Source organism: Papio anubis, chromosome 19, assembly GCF_008728515.1.
Source record: "Papio anubis isolate 15944 chromosome 19, Panubis1.0, whole genome shotgun sequence".
Taxonomy (NCBI): domain Eukaryota; kingdom Metazoa; phylum Chordata; class Mammalia; order Primates; family Cercopithecidae; genus Papio; species Papio anubis.
The window spans coordinates 34,509,476-34,529,673 of record NC_044994.1 but is presented as its reverse complement, the minus strand read 5'-3'; the positions used below and the strand labels follow the sequence as shown (position 1 = coordinate 34,529,673).

Here is a 20,198-nt window from a genome sequence, read left to right as displayed (position 1 = left end):
AACTTCCTTATCCTTCTAGTGGGTACAATCTTCCAGGCTCAGCTATCTTGAGAAGGCAGGCCTGGCACTGGGAAACAGGTGGGGGCTGTTACAGACACTGAAATGTGAAACAGGAGACAGGCTGAGCAGTGTCGCAGGGAGACTGCACCAATTCAAAACCTGATTATCTGGTCATTTTTTTCTCTGGCATCTGCTCCTGAACTCCATTCATCATGAACTGGAAAAAAAAAAAAAAAAAAAATCTAGTATTTGTGCACCCACCTTAACATTAGAAAGACCCAGTCTGGAGGAGAATGTGTAAGCATATTTGGAAAAAAAGAAAGAAAAAGTGCAAGTGAGAAGAAAAAAAAAAAAAAAAACTACAGGGAGCATTGTAAATCTATTTAAAAACAAAATCTAAATGTCATACTATATATCATCCTATAATGGAGCTCCTGCTGTGCCCTTCACTGTCTCCTTCTTGCTCTGGCTCCAGGCTAGGCTGCATCAGCCACGAGATAGTATCTGTATATATTTTTCGACCAGCAGCACCGAACAGACGGTTCTGGGGGCTTATTGCCCAATTTGAATTTTAGAATAAAGGAAGAGAGGATCTTTGGTAAAGTGTCAATTAAGCCAACATCCTAATTGGCAGTGACAGCCTCTCAGGTCTGTAGCCCTCTCGTATCTTTTTGTTTTTTTCCATGGGCTGTTGTCCTCTTTAACTTTCTATGGTGGTCAGTGTCCAGAGACCCTCTCCTTTCTGTTTTCTCTAAGATCTGCTTTTTGCAAAGCATTAGGAATTCATTTGCACTAAGCTTTGGATATCTAAGGGCAGCTTTTGGTGGATAAACTGTCCACCAGAACAATGTAAGGACGTTTTCACTAATGAAATTGCAAGTATAAGTTATCAAGTGACATGCATACTAGAAGAGACTTGGGGAAGTCTGGGCAAGGGCTTAAGAGGCAAGCCCCTTCCCCGGGAAAATGTCTTCCAAAGTTTGGCCACTAATTCTTGAAACCAACAGTTCTTTTTAAGGGGAATGGAGCTGGAATTAAGGTCAGGTGACATGACTGCATCTCCACGACTATTAAACACTTTGATCACCATCCTTCCTACCTCTTAGATGTAGTTCTACAAACAAGAACTGAAGTACAAATAATAAAGTTCAGAAGTTATCACACGATTGTCTCATTCGAATCTGAAAGTATATAAGCGATCCTTGCAAATGCGAGGTTAAGAAGTGGCAGAATAACTATAAAGCCTTATGCTGCTTATTTCTGTTGACATAACCTTTGTTTTTAACTCTGGCCCTTGTTTAATAAAAAGAGGTTGAGATTTAGGATTGGCAAAAGCAGAAACTTTCTGAGAAGGAAGAAGGTGAAAGCAAGCATCAATAATAGATAAATAAGATCGGCACAGGCCTGCCAATTGTAGTCGCAGACCTCTAACAAGACCCCATATAGCAGACAACCTTTTAATAGGAGGCATCCTGTTTTCACTGTGCCTCAAGACAGGGAGCAGAGGTGAGAAGTTCATTGCATATTGTTTTCTTAGCTCCCCGCTTATCACGGGGCTGTCATTTCCTCCCTTCAGCCTCTCAAATGTAAGTCTGTGTTCAGAGGGTTGTAGCAGGCAGTCAGCTCAGTCTTAATAGTCTTTATTAAACATCAAATAAAAACACAAAAAGGAGACGCAGCCTGAAGAGCTTCCTCATGACAGGGGGCCCATCTCTTGGAAAAATGACTGTCCATCTGCTTTGTCTTGTGTCCTCCCCATTAGAGGTTCCCGGAGTGCTCCTTGGCATCATCTGTAATCACACACCCTCAGCAGAACCCTGTGAGTGAGATTTTTCTGTAATGAAAAGATCAGAGCCTCTGGGGAAGAGAGGAGAGGAGGAGGAGAAGCTTTAGTGTGTATGCTAGGTTGGAGGAACAGATAGAAAGAATGTAATACTCTTACACTTCATGTCATATACACTTAAGTGGAATAAGTTACCCCATTAAACTTTTTATTCTGTACTTTCAGGGGTGGTTTACTGAAAATACTAGTTCAATATACATCCATTCTGGTGAATATTCTATAGTAGCACACTAGTTAGCAGAACTTCCAAAAATTTATATCGAGGATGAAGCTCCTCCCAGTGATGACATTGTGAAAGGGCCATTGCAGACGTGTCTGTCTTCTGTCTTCATTACATGCTTATAACATTTAGTACTAGGGATCTTAGATAGTTCATCAACGCTAAATAATAGTCAGGTGGTCATTCAACATAAGTGATCATTTTTTCCCTCCAAAGTCTCCTCCCTAGCTCTAGGCTTGGTACATTACATGGCTCATCTCTTTTATCCCTGTGCCTGAGCCCTGTTCATTCATTCATTTATTCAGTGCTTACTTACGAACAGTCCTTGAGCGCACAATTTGAAAAAATCAGAAATGATTGCTAACTTCATACATTTTGTATTTGAGACAGGGAGACAACCAATAAACAAATAAATGGGTATAAATGAGTATACAGTACACATTTTGTGTAACCTTATACAAGGAAAAAGAAGCAGCGTTGCCATGAAAAAGAGAAATAGAGATAACTACCATAGATTGGGCATCAGACGAAGCCTCTCTAGAGGATGGGAAAGAGCCAGGAGAAATGTACTCTAGAGAAAAAGCAGATGCATGAAGATTCTAAGTCTGGCTTTTGTCTGACCAAATCTTTTTATGGTTTCTTAGCCCTTCCTACTTTGTTTCTGCTCCTCTCCTCACAGACAAAAAGGCTTGGAGTTAGCTCTGGAAACCAGCAGTTTGTAAAGACCTTGCTTCTTACCAGCAAAATTATTTGCTAATCATGCTATGTCTGTCTACTTACCTGCTGTGTTTTCCTGCGGTCAGTCCACCTCACCCTTGTAAGTCACATTCCAGCCACCTTCTTAATGCTGTTTTCATTACTTCTCTTTGTTATTAATTCAAATCCTTTCCCTCCCTCCCTCCCTCCCTCCCTCCCTCCCTCCCTTCCTTCCTTCCTTCCTTCCTTCCTTCCTTCCTTCCTTCCTTCCTTCTTTCCTTTCTTGCTTTGCTGTGTTTTGCTTTGCTTTGCTTTGCTTTTTAATAGAGACAGGGTCTTGCTATGTTGCCTAGGCTAATCTTAAATTCATGGCCTCGAGCGATCCTCTTGTCTTGGTCTCCCAAAGTGCTGGATCAAATCCCCTTTCTAAACTTGTGCTTATTGATTGCACTAACTCATCAGATCTAATAGAAGGAGCATTTCCTCTAACATCAACTGCTATCCTCTGTCTTGGAATGTGATCCATATCAACAGTCAGATCTTGCTTTTCTTTCATTACACTAAAAAAACATTCCCTTTAACTGAGGACCAGCCTTGGAACCTCCCTCGGCCAAGCCCTCAATGACTGACCTCCTAGCCATCTGTACCCTGACTCCAGCAATGGGAACTAGACAGTGTCCAATTATGTTTGTTGATGCAACAACTAGTAATATTTCCATAAATCAAGTCAGAGACATAAATTGGGTGTTTATAAGAACGGGGTCTGAAGTTAGGCTGCTGGCTTTGAATCTTGGGTCTCACTGGCTGTGAGACCTTGGAAAAAACACAACCTATTTCTGCCTCAAGATTTTCAAATATAAAATGGAGCCATCTTACATAACTCACAGGGTTTTTGGAGGCTCAAGGAAGGAAGTACGTGTAAAGTACTTAAAATGCTATCTGGTACATGGTACAAATCCCCAGAAAATATCATCTAGAGCTACAAAGGGAAATCAATCAGTAACTTGTTATGAGCTGTAGCATACACACTAAGAGGTTTTGGTCTAAGAAGCATAGAAAATAAAACTGTAAGTCATAAAAATTTAGATATGAGATTAGAGTGGGTCCAGGTTAAGACTGAGCCACCAGAATACTGAATTCTGTGCCATAATTTTCCTTAAATTTATTCTAATTTGAAAAACAAATCATATTACTGAGTATGTGTATGTAGGGCTGAGTGTGTGAATTTGGGCCAGTTATCCCTGACTTCTGCAAAGGAAGACATTCAGGGGCCCAACAAACGGATCATTTTCCTCTTTGGGCTCCACTGACGCTCTGCCCCTCCTTCACTGTCAACTCAAGGGTTAGAATGAGATGACCCTTCCTATGCTTCAGTGATTATTAATTTCTACACATTCAACAATGTCAAATTTCTGTGCTTATAGCTTTTAATACTTTAAGCTTCCCAAAGGGATCCCACTTATATCCTAAAGATATATGATATAGACATACAAGAATGTAAATAGCAGCATATGACACTCATACACAACTGCATGTTAATTGGTTATGTAGACAACAAATGGATGATACTGTGACATATGAAGACATCATGCAAAGACAAGGTCATGGAAATTGGATAGAGGTTTGAGAGCCATAAGTTTAGACTGTTCATTTTCCCAGATGCTTGCAGCCAGTATGAAATGCAGCTTGCATAGAAACAGGACTCTGCCAACTCCAGCCAGCTACAGACTCCTGCCATTAGTGATAAATGACCTTGGTAGTCTTGAAAATGAATAGCATCCAGTGTTATAAGGTGGCCCTGTTCCAGATGATGTTTGTTTACGTGCAGCAATTAGAGTCCAGCTGCTATAGGGAGGCAGTCATAACCCCAGCTGCATTTTAGGAAAAGTACATGTAAAGCACCTAAAATGGTATTGGATTTATACGAACTGAAGGAGTTGAACTTTGTAAAGATGTGTCCGAAGGGCTGCATGAAATCATGAACCTCTGTGGGCTCATCCTGACACTCCAATCATGTTGCCCTGAACAGTGGCAAAATCTATTCATTCAACAAAAAGGACCTGCACTGGGACTGCCAGGAGGAAAAATAGAAAACGTCCAAGCCCTCAAGGCAACCATCATGAACTCACACTTGGATTGTAGACCCAAACCTCTCTTTCTGAGCAGTTTCAATTCCAAGACTTCAATTCAGTAAGGAATCGGTGCAGTATGAGGCCATTGGGGGTATAAGGCAGGGAAGAATGGCAAAAACTAAGAAGACGGAGACCTAAGAGAGACCCAGCAGAAGCTTAGCTGGGAAGTAAAATACAACTCCAGATAAAAATAAAGAAATGAAATGTTACTCCAAAGTTGCATTTCTGAATCAGAGAGGGGTGGTGCTCTATCATGGAGAGTGTAGCAGATACATTTCTGCTTTCAGAGCTGTTTTTCTCATATTTCTCCCTTATCTATTCCTCTACACAACAGTTTCAGGCCCTGGCATGTTGTCCTGAGGGACAGGAATGAATTTGTAGTGGAGGGGATTTGTCATTGAGTAGAAGGCAGAATCTGTTGGGAAGATACTTTCCTCTCTCTTTCATTTCCAAAACAAACAAACAATAAAAAATTCCACTTAATTGAAAAGATAAACCTAAGCATCCTGGGCAGAGGTCATTGTAGACCTGGACAGTTTGCAGATAGTCTTAAAGGCCAATCAATTAATTTATTTTAAAATGAGACTTGTCAGCACTAAGAATTGGTGAATTTCACACAACAATCTGCTTCTGAAATCTCTTACAGACATCAGCACTTGGGCCACACTGGGCCCATATCCCTGTCATAAGGGGATTGGCTCACCCCACACTGGCTAAGACAATGTTCGTTTCATAAGAATCATGGATGGTCTCTGCCTACTCACTTCACTCAGCAATTTACTTCTTTGGCCTTGAGTGCAATTTGACTTGATGATTAATAAAATTGGACCTGAGGAGGAAAGGCTAACTTCTGAGCAGAATTGACGATAAAGGAGCCTGGGTTCTTGGTGAAACAGGTGTCTTCTCCCTATTCTGTGGAGGTGTCCTGGGGAAGAGGGGAGGACTTTGAAGTCTCTGACGTGCACATCTCAGACCCCACACCACAAAAAATGCCCACATCTATTTCAAGACACCAAAAGAGTGGTAATCCATGATTTAAGGATCCATGGGAGCTAAGACAACAGCCATCTCCATGATTCCAAGCATGGACATAAAGACCCATGACCGGAGGGGTCTCTCTGGAACAAACATGGAACCTTGGCATAACCCTTGACAAGGCTGTGGGGCCTGAACCTCAAATGACCTGAAGCGAATTTTCCCATCAACCTCCGCAAGGCAAACTCTCAGGTTTGGTAATTACACGATTTAAGAAAATAAAAGTCATATGTCTTGCAAACTGTATTTATGAACTTAAAATTGTACCCATCACATTGAAGAAACTGAGAGAAAAGTGTTTCATTTTCTCTAAGTCAGGTATTAACGACTCAACTATTAATGACATCCAAAAGGACTTTTTTTCCTGATAGCTAGATTTACTTACAAATTTATTTAAAACAAAGAAACAAAATTAATTAATTCAAATAAGCAGTTGTTTTTCAAATAGCTAATTGGGAGGTTCATTTAATAGCACCTCTCAGTTTTTGTTGTTTTTCTAGAGACAGGGTTTCACTCTGTCACCCAGGTTGGAGTGCAGTGACCTGATCATAGCTCATTGCAGTCTTGAACTCCTAGGCTCAAATGATCTTCCTGCCTCAGCCTCTGCAGTAGCTGGAACTACAGGTGTGTGCCACCATGCCTGGCTATTTATTTTTTATTTTTGTGGAGACGGGGTCTAATTGTTTTGTTTTGGCTGGCCTCAAGGACTCTTCCTTCCTCAGCCTCCCAAAGTGCTGGGATCATAGGCAAGGGCCACTGCACTGACTTGCACAGTCTTTGGAGCTGAAAGAAATGCCTTATTTTGTTGACAGTATTGTTGGTGCCTTGTTGGTGATACTTGATTGGATGCCATTGTCTTGTTGGCCTTACAATCACACAGCACCAGAAGCAAGGAAGCTCAGGGGGCTCTTCCTGAGCTCCTGAAGTTGTCAGACTGCCTGACAACTTCGGGAGTGTCTTATACACTTGACAAGATCAGACCTACTGTATTGGATTACACTTAGCAGGTCCCAGTACAGCCTTTGAAACTCCATCTTTTTTTCTGAGAGTGTGACCTATTAAAGTCTCCTGACGGCATAAGTGCATCAGCTGTGTGTATGCACCAAAGTAGATAACATTGCAAATAAGAGTGCTATGCTATCTGGCTTTATCACATTTAGCATCCCTTTTGAAGTTAAAGACAAGATTATCCTGTAAATGCTTGGCAAGCCACAGTTAATCCTCATCTTCATGAGGGAACATGAAAGGACACCCTTAACACTCAATATCAGCTCGTGGTTTTGTGTTATTAATGTGAGGGTTGAATTTGATGCTACAGTGGTGAAACCCATCATGTCACTATTGTAGATGATGCTCCACTAGCCATAACAACAAGGCATTTATTTTTCCATAAAATGTCTGCATTGAATTGGTCTTTTTTATAACAAATCCACTGAAGGTTTCAATGTTGTTTTCAGCTTTCAGAAACTAGGAACTTGAAACCATGGTTTATGACAATAGATCTTAAACAAACAGAGATAATAATTTTGCTGGTGTGCTTTTTGGTTGTCAGGTGTGTTTCCTGGTGGCTATCTTTGTCGTCGTATAGTAAGCCATAATGTTTCCCTTCCCAAAAGCCTGAGGATATTTTAGTGAATCCATGTTTAGGAAAAACATGGGGCAATTTTGCCTGAGAGACAAAAAAGAACTCATTTCTTATTGGTAGGTCCTTCTGGTCCTGATTATTATGTCAGAATCAGAAGAGACTGAGGCTAAAGATGACTTCTCATATGATTTATAGACCTGGTAGAACTTCACTGTTAATTCCTTAAATCATAAAACAAGTTAGTCTAATTTTAATCAAAAGATTTCTGATTCTTTGAGGTAAAGAGCTTGCATTATTTCAAGTAAATGTGTGTTAAAGACTTTCTTGCTAATTTTAAATTAAGCTTCTAGAAGTATGTACTTAAAATGATTTTAGATATGTGTATGTGTATGTATCTATATATGTAGGTATGTCAAAAAGGAGAAATAGCTTACAATTGAATCATTTAAAATTGTACTTTTTAAATAGCTCTTTTAAATGTACCTGGAATTTACTTTGAAGGTGACTGAGTGATGACATAGAGAAGTCAATGTCATTGAAAGAATAGTTTATTACTTCTAGTACCCAAAAACAGAAGGCATACCATCCTGTGGGACCACGTGGGCAAGCACCAGGGTTATCAGGAGAAAAGAGTTAGGGGAAGGCGTGAATGAGAGCCTTTAATTCTATAGTGGCAGGACATTGTTAGGTGGAAATACCTCCTGTTGGGCAGGAAGCAAAATATAGGTGTTGGGGTTTGTGGCTGGAAGATTTTTAATATGATTTTTCTGCACCTGTGCAAACACAAGATGGTAGGAATGTAAACTACTTTAGCTGTTAATTTGGCCTATGATTTCCAAGATGCCAAATCATCAATTGCAGAATATTAAGAATTATTCTTACAACACTGTAGACTAACACTTATCAACTGAAATGTCTTTGCTAGATACTTACCAAAAACAGTCTTTTAACTCTTTGAAATTATATTTATGAAATATTCTCATCAATTATTTTGTAGTAGGAAACAATAGAAATACATATGCTGGTAGGAAGCAATTTATCTTTTAAATATATTTCATTCTTGATGAAATAACCACAAACCATTCAGCAACACTTAAAATATTGCTTTTTGTTTGCTTCTGTTAAAGTTGAGAAGAGGCTCTGATAAAATGTGCACTAAAATTGCTGTTTGTCAGCACTGTGCACACAAAAAAAGTGTGTGTGTGTGTGTGTGTTTAATTGGTTCAATTAGTATTCTGTGGTAATCTGCTCATCACATAGAAACAGCATCTAAGCAGAGGGCTTGACATTCAGAATCAATAATGTGCTGAACATTTAAGTGTCACAGCAAATATCAATAGGCCCAAAGTCATTCACGTGCCGAGCAAAGTCTAATTGGCAATGCAACCAGAATGACCAATTTACTTACAAATACTTCCTGCTGGAGCTCTTCTCCTCATTCATATCCAGATGTGGGCATGTCGCAGGGTTGGCAAATTCAGGAGCCCACACTGGCTCAGCATGACTGCTCTCTCTCTCTGAGTGCTCACCCTACATCACACAGGACTTAAACCCAGGCTGTCAGACTATGAATTGGATACTTTAGGGCCAAGTACACAGGACTTCTCTGTTCTCTAATTTTATGTTTATATTTGAGATGTAATTTTTTAAAAGACTGTAAACAAAGAAAATAATGTTAAAACTAATTGAACATGAAAAATCTAGTAGTCTCTGAACAAAATCCATATTATGACAAAGTTAAATGGAGAAGTGGGCTGTAACATACAGCTACAGGCTGAGTAGACATTGTGAAAAGAACCTTGTAACCCCAGGTGATGGGAAGCAGTGATGTACTGAAAATGGAAGGGGACCAGAATATGGAGACATAAAACCCTGCCACTCATTGTTCCCTTGTTATCTTTAACATCACCACTTACCCTCTCTGAGCTTCAGTTTCCTGTTTGGTAAGAGAAGAAAATATTTCATGTCTTATTTACTAGGTACTGATCAAATGAAACAATCAGAAAATGTAACATATTATTTAGCATTGTTTGTTTCTACCAGCTCATTTGTTTTAAAGTTTAGATTTATACTTCTTAGGCTTTTTTAGAAACAACATAGTTGAATTTAGCCAGACAGCTTGTTATAAATTGAAGAACAACTCTTTTGTATCAACCTCTTATTTTAAGTAGATTGTCTGTATAAATATTATCTTTAAAATAGTTCATTTAAGCACCAGTCTATTACTAACATTGTTGAACAAAAAAATTCCTCATCCTGTAGGTTTCATTTCTCAAAGCACTGCTCAAAATTCAGGTGTCAAAAGGAGTCATGAACATATCACCCAGGTGACAGGCATGTCAGGAGCAAAGTTTGGTGATCCCAGGAGGCCAAGACATGTGAATCAGGCATTCCCCAGCCTAGATCCTGAGTCAATACAAAGCTAGTTCATTAGTACTGGAGGACTGCTGGGGTCGTAAGCCAAGAGGATCATTATTAATATCCATTTATTCAAGACTGCTTTTGTATTATTCAATAAATACCTCTGTGTATAGAACAAGTTTCAAAAAAAAACAAACAGAGAATATAAAGATGATTAAGGGACAGTCCCTTATGAGAAAGTATACAGGAAACAAAACTCTCTGTGAAAAATTCCCCAGGCTTTCCTCAACAAAGTCTTCAACCTAGGCATATCCCACATCAGTACTTTTCTTTCTTTCTGTGTGTAGTGGCTTAAATAGTTTTCCCCAAAAAATTCGTGCCTATGCAGAACGAGTGAATATGACCTTATTTGGAAATAGGGTCCTTGCAAATGTCATCAAGTTAAGATGTGGTCATACTGGACTAGGGTGAGCCCTAAAACAAATATAATGGATGGCCTTGTAAGAAGAGGGAAGTTTGGAAGCAGAGCAACCAAGGAGAAAAAGCCATATGAAGAGAGAAGCTGAGACTGGAATTATTCAGCCATGAGAACAAGCATGCCAATGATTGCTGGCAACCACTGGAAGCTAGGAAGACAAAATTATTCTTTCCTAGACCCTTCAGAGGGATCGTGGCTTTGCTGACATCTTGGTTTCTAGACTCTATAACCTTAAAAAATACATAATTTTCTGTCGTTTTAAGCTACTCAGTTTGTGGTGTTCTGTTATGACAGCCCAAGGAAACTAATACACTAGGGGAATTAAGGCCTGCTATTTCTCTTTGGAGCAAATGTCATTTAGATAGCCAGGGAAATTGATTCAACAGATATCAATCTAGAATAAAATAGGATTGAATGCCAAAAGGATTAGGAAGGAATAGAGAGATCAAGCAGACAAGAAAATTACAGAATTGAATACTTGATTAAAGCTAATTTCTTTGGGTTAATTATACTAAGCTTAATCTAACTCACTTTACTGAGGAAAGTCTTGAAGAAACGTCACTCAAACAGCGACAGTATTAGTATCTCCTCTAAGCAGCCTCTTCCCTGAAGCAATCGGTTGCTGCTGCTGACCCTGCCTTGTTTCTGTCTTTGTCTTTCCAGTTTTTCCACCATGGGACCTGCTGGCGTTTCAAAAGCCCATCCCCAATCCCACAGCCATCCCTGACAAGATAGAAAGCAGCACCAGCTCCATCATTTGCTACAACTTATAAAAGAGAAAGAGAGCGGGAATGTCTAATACGTCAAGTATTACGGTAATTACTTTTACATACATAGATTCATCATTCATTCATCCGTCACTCGTATTTGTCCTATTTTTATTAAGGATTTATTAAGTGCCTGGCATTAAATCAAATTTTCAGGATTCCAAGTTGGACAAGAGAGTAGTGGTCTCTGCCCTCTTTTCCACTTAGGTTCATCTTTTTTTCCCTTATCCTAGGAGTTACAACTTGCTCCATTTGCTGAGTTCCTGTGTGGCCTCTGAGCCTCACCTGACCAAGGATCTAACATTCAGGCACAAACACCTGTCTGAAATTTAAGCCCCATACAGCACCTTTGCAGACCAGTCCCATTTAGATTTGCTTAGTTTCCTGGATTGGGCTTCTTCTCTGACAACTCCCCTTTAGCATTTGTCCTGTTGTCCTTAGGGCCTGATCTCCACTGTGGCACAAAATCAAGCCTAAAATCTAGCAATGGTTGGGGATCCTTGGCTAGCATTTAGTAGCTTTCCTTTCTTAGAGTAGAGTCTCTTCCTAATATGCTGCTTCCCCCTAAATCATTCACTTTGTCTGCCAAGAAGACTTTAAATATTCATTTGGTATTTACTATGTGCCAGACACCGTTCTAAAGATACGAGGCTAACCATGATAGGTACAGTTTCTTCTGTCATGGAACTTAGTTCTACAGAAAGCAGTAGACCAAGAAAAGAGGGAAAAACCCATAAAATGGACCAAAAAGCCCCAAGTAGTATACAATAAACAAAACAACTGTCAGGACAAAGGCATCCTATTAAAACAAAAACGAAAAGAAGGAGCTGAAAGAAAATAAAAGAACAGGTTGGGGAAGATCTAGCCAAGGAGATGTCATTTAAACTGATGATAACAAAAGGAATAAGTGAAATTAGCCCATAATTATGGATAAAATTACACAAGTCCAGTCTAATAGTCTGTACAAAGGCCCCGTGGCATTGCAAACCATGTTGTATTCCAAGAACTGAGAAAAGACACACAGGTAGGGCATTGTTTGTAAATGAAAAGAGTGATTTTATTAGCTCTCTATTGCTGCTGTCACATAATACCACAAACTTAGTTGCCTAAAACAACACAAGTTACAGTTCTGGAGGTCAGATGTTTGAAATGAGTCTCCCTAGGCTAAAATCAAGATTGCCAAGGAGTCCACGTCCCTGCCTTTTCTGGCCTCTAGAGGCAGCCTGTTTTTGCTTATGGTCCCCCTTTCTGGCAATCGCATCATTCCAACCTCTGCTTCTGTCATCACCTCTCCTTCCCTGACTCTGACCTTCCCGCCTCCTTCTTCTGAGGACCCCTGTGATTTCATTCAGCCCACACACATAATTCAAGCTAATCTTATCTCAACATTCTTAACTCACCTCTGCAAAGTTCTCTTTGCCAGGTAAGGTAACATATTTACAGGTTTGAGGAATTAGAATGTCAACATTTGGTGGGGAAGTGGGGGACATTATTCTGTCGACCTCAGTGACATAAAGCAATATTGGAGATATGTAAAAGTTCAAGGCAGAATACTTAAGTCATGGTAAATAATTTGGATTTCGTGAAAATGTGAAACTATGAAAGGTTTTAAGAACATAAGTTGTTTTCTAACATATGTTTTTTAAAAGATGATTTATACAACTATGTGGAGAAAAGATTCAAGATGGGAAAGTGGGCTAACTGGAATCAAAGAGAAAGAAATTTATCCCTGTAAATTGGATAAGAGATGGCAGGTGTCTAGACTAAAATGGTGACAGTGGAGATGAAGAGTAATAGGAAAATTCAATTAAATCAACTGAACTTAATAGTAGAATCTATATGAGCAGAGTGAAGAAAAATTCAAGAATCAAGTATAAATCTCAGGGGTTTTGTATTTTATTTTATTTATTTATTTATTTTGTTTTGAGATAGAGTCTCACTCTGTCACCCAGGTTGGAGTGCAGTGAGCGATCTTGGCTCACTGCAACCTCAGCCTCCAGGGTTCAAGCCATTCTCCTGCCTCAGCCTCCTGAGTAGCTTGGACTATAGGCACGCGCCACCACACCCAGCTAATTTTTGGATTTTTAATAGAGACGGGGGTTTGCCATGTTGGCGACACTGCTCTCGAACTCCTGACCTCAGGTGACTCGCCCGCCTCAGCCTCCCAAGGTGCTGGGATTACAGGCTTGAACCACCATGCCTGGCCAATCTCTGGTTTTTAAATATGTATTTTACAATGGGGAGAAGAGGAGAAGGGAAGGTACAGGAGGGGAGGGGAGGGAAGGAAGAAGAGAAAGAACTCTGAACTCCCAGGCACCAATTTTTGGCCTCTGACTGTCACAGGTTCAGCTGCTGTCTCTACGCTGGGCCTCTGATTGTCATCTTTACACTTGAAATGATTCTTGCAGTCCTTCTGAATTACATTCTCACCCTCCTGGGATATGATAAAAAGCATTGTTTACCCATTTACACTCTAACTCTAGTTTTTATTTATCTGTTCTCTATCATCACTGTTAATAATTCCCACTCTTCATTTAATATAAATTTTTTTTATGTTCCTCAGCTAATGACTTCCAAATGAAGCTACGTCCTATCTAATGTTCAACTATTAAAATAATAGTGTCTTCCTAAGAGAAAAGCCCCAGGTTTCCATATAGTCCCAGGACTACTGAAGGCCCTTCAGGAAAAGGAAAATATGTCAATCCTAGAACCCAATAAAGTCAGAAGAGACTTTGAAAAATCCAGTCTCATATCCTTTACTTCATATGTGGGGAAACCAAAGCTTCAAACTCCATTCACTGACAGATGCAGGGCAGGTACAAAAAACTCAGACAACAAAAGCCTTCACATAACAAGGACGCCTTTTCCTGAACCATGTTATTTCTAGACAGATAAAAATAATAATCTGATGCCAACATGTTCTTGCCTCCGTAGACACAATAATGATGAGATATATTATGGAATCTCAGTAGCTTTTCTGTACTCTGTGATACTTAAAACAAACAAAATAAAATCTTTTCCACAGTTGACTAAGCCTTCAGATATCTCTTTATGTGAAGAAAAGAATTGGGGAGAATTATGCTGCCCTAACTAGAAGAAAAAGCCATAAATTGTCTCCATCATGTTATGCTAATGAAAGACGTCCAGTCAGCAACCCTAAAGACTGAAATCGTTCTTTTCCAGAGAAGGCAAAACTCAGCCTCAATGAGTATTTGGAAGGTGGACCGGGCAACGCTAATTCAATTTCCATGACCAATTCAATCTCTGACCCTCTTTCTCAAGTCCCAGCAGTTCCTGATGATCATCAATTGTGAAGGTCTTTTTGGCTACGCTAGGATCTTAACTAAGACCAATAACTCATTTCATAAGTCACCGAACAGTTGACAAAGGATAATGACTTTCAGTCAATCTTAAGCTGGGGATAGATTCCAACCAAAGACATAAAGGTGAAAGTCCTCTACCCAGTGTCCATTATGCAGCTCCAAGGTAGTTAATTTATGCTTAATGCAATTGTATATTTGAAAGCTGAAAAGACCCAAGTGATAATTAATCTTCAAGAATGCATTTAGCTGTGACTTATCTTGCTGAAAGCTTTTCCCACAATGTACTTTGGAAAGTGGCACTTGCAAACTCCTCCACATTAAATAGGTGTGACTATGTGTCCAGAGGTTAGCCAAGCAAAGTGTGTTTTTGTAGAACTCTTTGCAGCAGCAGAGTAAAATTGAATTCGAGTTGTAGATACATGATAATACTAGAGTTTTGGTGGTTGATTTTTTGTGCTGAAGGGAAGTTCTATGGTAAGTGATAGAATTTTTTTTATATCACTCAGTGTTTTCCAATTGGTAATAAACATACTCATTAAACATACTGAAATCTTTTAACAAGAGCATTTGACTATCAATGGATTATTATTTAACTATCATGGATAAACACTGAGATTCTCGGCAGGTGTAAAGATCTCTGTTTGCATAATACGAAAGTAATCATAGAATTGTTGTAGCTAGTGGAGATATTGAAATTCTCTGACCCAAGCCTCTTATTTTGCAAGTGAGAGAACTGAAGCCCAGAGTGCTTGCATAACTCACTGATGCTCAGACAACTTATACAGTTTAACCTAAATTTTTGATTAGTGTCCAAGGTAGCTTTGACTTTATCATCCTTTCTCACCCACATCACATTCTGTTGGAATAAAGCAGAGAATAACACTAACAAATCAAATAAGTAACATAAAAATATAGAACTTTTAAAATAAGTTTATCTATGCATTCTTTGCTTGTAAAATATATTTTGTTCCTGACATATAAGACGCCTTCTCCCAGGAAAACTGGCAAGTCCAATAGGCTGTTTGTTTATTGATTATTAACCATGAGCTGGACAGCACCCAAGATAATTTAAGGGAGAACCCCAAAATGCACAAGGCACTCTTCCTTCCTTGGTAGAGCTTAGAACTAAACTGGAGATAATAAGAATATCAACAATAAAATCAATACTTGGAAAGTAACTTAAGGTTGGGGGAAGATAGCTGTGTCAGAGGAGATATTTGGCAAGAACGAAAATTGCTGTGGTTTTGCCATTTAGAACTCAGGTAAATGGAGGAAACGAAATATTAAAAACTGGAAAAACAAAATCAGCAAAGAAATAAACTAGAAACTACAGTCATAGTATAAGAGGGATTCAAACAACCTGGAGGAAATACAGATCCACTTTGCTTTGGGATGGAGTGTAGAATTCTTGGCTAAGTCGTCTTGGTTTTAGAACTTTGTTCATTGCCACTCTTTCCACTCAAAAACAATGTTTGAAAAATTGCTTTTTTGATGTTATAATTTGCATTTATCACTTTGACTTTGCTACGTCTTTCTGCTCTCAAAAATATTTTTTCATAGCCTTAACTTGGAAATTGCATTTATTCATATGCTATAAGCCAGATACGATGGGATACAGAGAGATACTGGAATAAAATGATGAATAAAATGAAGGTGTTCCAAACTTTTTACAGTCTATGGGAAGGCATGGAACCAATTACAATGAAGTGTGACAATATCTTTGTATAATAAAGGCGGCACAGGATGGCATGGAAACACATGGTATGGGCACCTAGTCCAAGCTGAGCTATCCATAAAAGATTCTCAGAGAAAGGGGAAGTTGTTTGATACATAAAATAGGGGTAGGAGGGAGGCTAAAATAAGAGAGCTAACAAGGAGGCTTGGAGTAAAAACTTTCAGGCAGAGGGATCAGCAGGTATAAGGCCCCAGAGCAAAAAGGGAACAATAGAAGTTTTAACTATAGTCATGCTTTGTTTAACAGCAGGGATTACTTCCCCCCCAAAAAAATGAGTCGTTTGATTATTTCATCATTGTGCTAACATCATAGTATGTACTTACACAAACCTGGATGGTATAGCCTGTTACATACCTAGGCTATACGGTACAGCCTACTGCTCCTAGGCTACTGACCTGTACAATATGTTACTGTACTGAATAGTACAGGCAACTGTAATACAATGGTAAGTATTTGTATATCTAAACATACCTAAACACAGAAAAAGTACAGTAAAAATACACTATAGAAGACAATTTTTAAAAAAGATGCACCTGTATAGGGCACTTACTATAAATGGAAATGGCAGGATTGGAAGTTGCTTTTTGTGAGTCAGTGTGTGAGTGGTGAGTGAATGTGAAGGCCTAGAACATTACCGGACACACTGTATACTTTATAAACACTGTACACTTAAGCCAAATTTATTTTAAAAATTTCTTTCTTCAGTACTAAATTAACCTCAGCTTCCTGTAACTTTTTCACTTTGTAAACATTTTAATTTTTTAACTCTGACTCTTTTGTTATAATACTTGGCTTAAAACACAAACATATGGCACAGCTGTCCAAAAATACTTTCTTCCTTTATATTCTTATTCTATAAGGTTTTTCCTATTTATAAAACGTATTTTTACTTTTTAAACATTTTTATTAAAAACTAAGGCAAAAACACACACCATAGCCCAGGCCTATATAAGGTCAAGATCATTAATATCACTATCTTCTACCTCCACATCTTGTCCCACTGAAAGATTTTCAGAGGTAGTAACATGCATGGAGATTTCATGTCCTATAATAATGCCTTTTTCTGGAATACCTCCTGAAGGAATTGCTGGAGGCAGCTTTACATTTAACACTTTTTTTTTTTAATAAGTAGAAGAAGTACACTCTAAAATTACAATAAAAAGTATAAGCCAGTAACATAGTTGTTTATGTATGTTATCAATTATTAGGTGCTGTACCTAATTGTATATGTTAGACTTTTATGCAACTGGCATCACAGTAGGTTTATTCACACCAGCATCACCACAAACATGTTAATGATGTCTTGTACTATGACATGACAATGATGATGTCATTAGACAATAGGAATTTGTCAACTCCATTATAACATTATGGGACCATCTTTGCATACGTGGGCTGTAATTGACCAAAATGTCATTAATGCTACACATAAGTGTACTGGATAAAGTATGGGAAGTTGGGTCACAGCTGATAAAGGATTAGGCAGGAGGCAATCATGTGGAAACTTAAAAACTGAGATATAGGATTATATTTTATCCATGGGATAAAAAAATTAAGTTACCTTGACTAGGTTCTCAGGTCAGCATTCTTACGAGGCTTGTACCAATTTTGTTCCTATAACCCATAAAAAGATGGTGTTTCACATGGGACTATGTCCTGTAGAGTTTTAAAAGCCAAGTAATGGATCTTTATCCTGCAGGCAATGAAGGGGAGAAATTCGTTAAATATTTGTTAAAAGAAATGTAACATGATAATGATGTTTTAATGCATATATTTAATAGCAATGCTAAAAAATAATGGCAGGAAAAAAGCAGAGAAAAGTGAAAAAAAATTACATGATGAAAACAATGTCAATTAAGTGGTATAGCAATTGATATGATGTAAATTGAGTGCACTTTGAGGGCAGTAGCCCCGTAAAGATTGGTAACTGCTATGGTCTGAATGTTTGTTTCCCTCCAAAATTCATGCTGAAACTTAATCCTCAGTGTGAAGGTATTAAGAGGTGAGGCCTTTAGGAGGTTATCAGGTCATGAGGTCTCTGCCTTCAGGAATGGGATTAGTACTTTCATAAAAGGTCTTGAGGGCCAGGTGCGGTGGCTCTTACCTGTAATCCCAGCACTTTGGGAAGCCGAGGTGGGAGGATAATGAGGTCAAGAGATCGAGACCATCCTGGTCAACATGGTGAAATCCCGTCTCTACTAAAATACAAAAAATTATCCGGGTGTAGTGGCACATGTCTGTCGTCCCAGCTACTCAGGAGGCTGAGGCAGGAGAATTGCTTGAACCTGGGATGTGGAGGTTGCAGTGAGTCGAGATCACGCCACTGTACTCCAGTCCGGAGACAGAGCAAGGCTCTGTCAAAAAAAAAAAAAAAAAAAAAAAAGGCCTTGAGGGAGCCTGTTTGGCTCCTTTTTGCCTTTCCACCGTGGTAGGACACAGTACTTGTCTCTTCTTCTGTGTGAGAATGCAGTAAGAAAGTGCCATCTTGGAAGCAGAGAGTAGTTCTCACCAGACATTGAATCTGTTGGCGCCTTGCTCTTGGACTTCCCAGTGTTCAGAACTGTAAGAAATAAATGTCTGTTATTTATTAATTATCCAGTCTAAGGTTTTCTATTATGACAGCCCAAACTGACTAAGACAATAGTGTACTTATGAAATTCCCTTTCTCTAATTCCAATTAAACCTACAACGTAATCATTTTTGATCATTTAAGATAGATTAAGTTTAATAATTTTGACTTTGTCACATCTGTCTAGCAATTTTGGAGAACAATGTGTACAAAATCCATAATTTGATATTGTATAAAATTAGTCAAATATATAAAGGTAATTGCAATTTGAAATATATAGATTCTTTAGAGAAGATGATTAATCATAACGTATAAGTAGGTAAATTTAAAGAGCACCTGCTGGAGTACAAAATCTTATCTCTAGTCAATATTAGCCATTTTAATTAACTTAACTCTGTTCTTCCTTTGGCAAAAGAATGCCTGGTTGCAGCTCCATGAAAAACAGCACAGATTTGTTGCCACTCACATTTCTCACTCTAACTCTTCCTTGAAACATTAAGATTGCAGGCATCAACATCGTGGGTAAAGGATATTAGCTACTCCAGGTGTGTCAAAAGATGCAAACAGACCAGATGTTCTATTCTAAGTCCTGTTTTTATTTAAGGCTGGTGGCTTTCACAGGTAAAATTACGGTGGCCTGAGGCTGTTGTATTTTTTTTACTCACTTCATAGTCCAATTAAATAATTTTTCAGAATTATTCAACTCTTTTTTTTTTTTTTTTTTGAGATGGAGTCTCACTCTGTCACCAGGCTGAAGTGCATGATCTCGGCTCACTGCAACTTCTGCCTCCCAGGTTCAAGCCATTCTCCTGCCTCAGCCTCCTGAGTAGCTGGGACTCTCCGCTAATTTTTGTATTTTAAGTAAAGATGGGGTTTTACCATGTTGACCAAGATGGTCTTGATCTCTTGACCTCATGATCTCCCTGCTTCAGCCTCCCAAAGTGCTGGGATTACAGGCTGTTCAATTCTTTCTTAGTCTTGCCAACTGAACTAACTCCACTAGGGGCCATGTATCAAAAGTTGACACTCTAACTTGACATACTATTTGGATAGAAAATGAGTGGAGCAAGGAAGATACTGGCAACATTGTTGGGAAATGATATGAGAAGAAAGGGAATCTATACTGACACTCAAAATTCTTTCTGAGGAAGGGAGGCTGTGACCACTTACATGGTAATTATGTTCTCACTCAGAACCACATTCATCCTCCAGTCTTCTCCTTCTACCCTCTAAGTCTCACTCTCTCCCTCCCTCCTTTCTTTCACCATTCACTCTCTCTAATACCTGCCTGCTGGTTTTCATACATAGCCACAGCCCCAAATTTGTGACACAGCATTGCCACTTTCTTGGTGGTGATCCCCACCCACAGCTCTTAGTCATGTTATTCTCTTTCTAACTTGTTTTCTAGTTGAGTATTGCCCTAGGAATTCTTCTTCATGCAAATGTTTAGATTG

General features: G+C 38.9%; 1 long non-coding RNA gene across 2 annotated transcripts in view; it reads right to left on the bottom strand.

Annotated features, from left to right (window-relative positions):
• LOC116271471 overlaps positions 1–18,322 on the bottom strand; it is a 165,685-nt gene extending 147,363 nt beyond the window's left edge. For both annotated transcript variants that reach the window (XR_004180061.1, XR_004180060.1), the window contains exons 1-2: positions 18,280–18,322; positions 17,737–17,868 (exon numbers count right to left, since the gene is read on the bottom strand). This is a non-coding gene — a long non-coding RNA (uncharacterized LOC116271471). The remainder of the gene's footprint in view (positions 1–17,736; positions 17,869–18,279) is intronic.
• Positions 18,323–20,198: the final 1,876 nt, after the last annotated feature.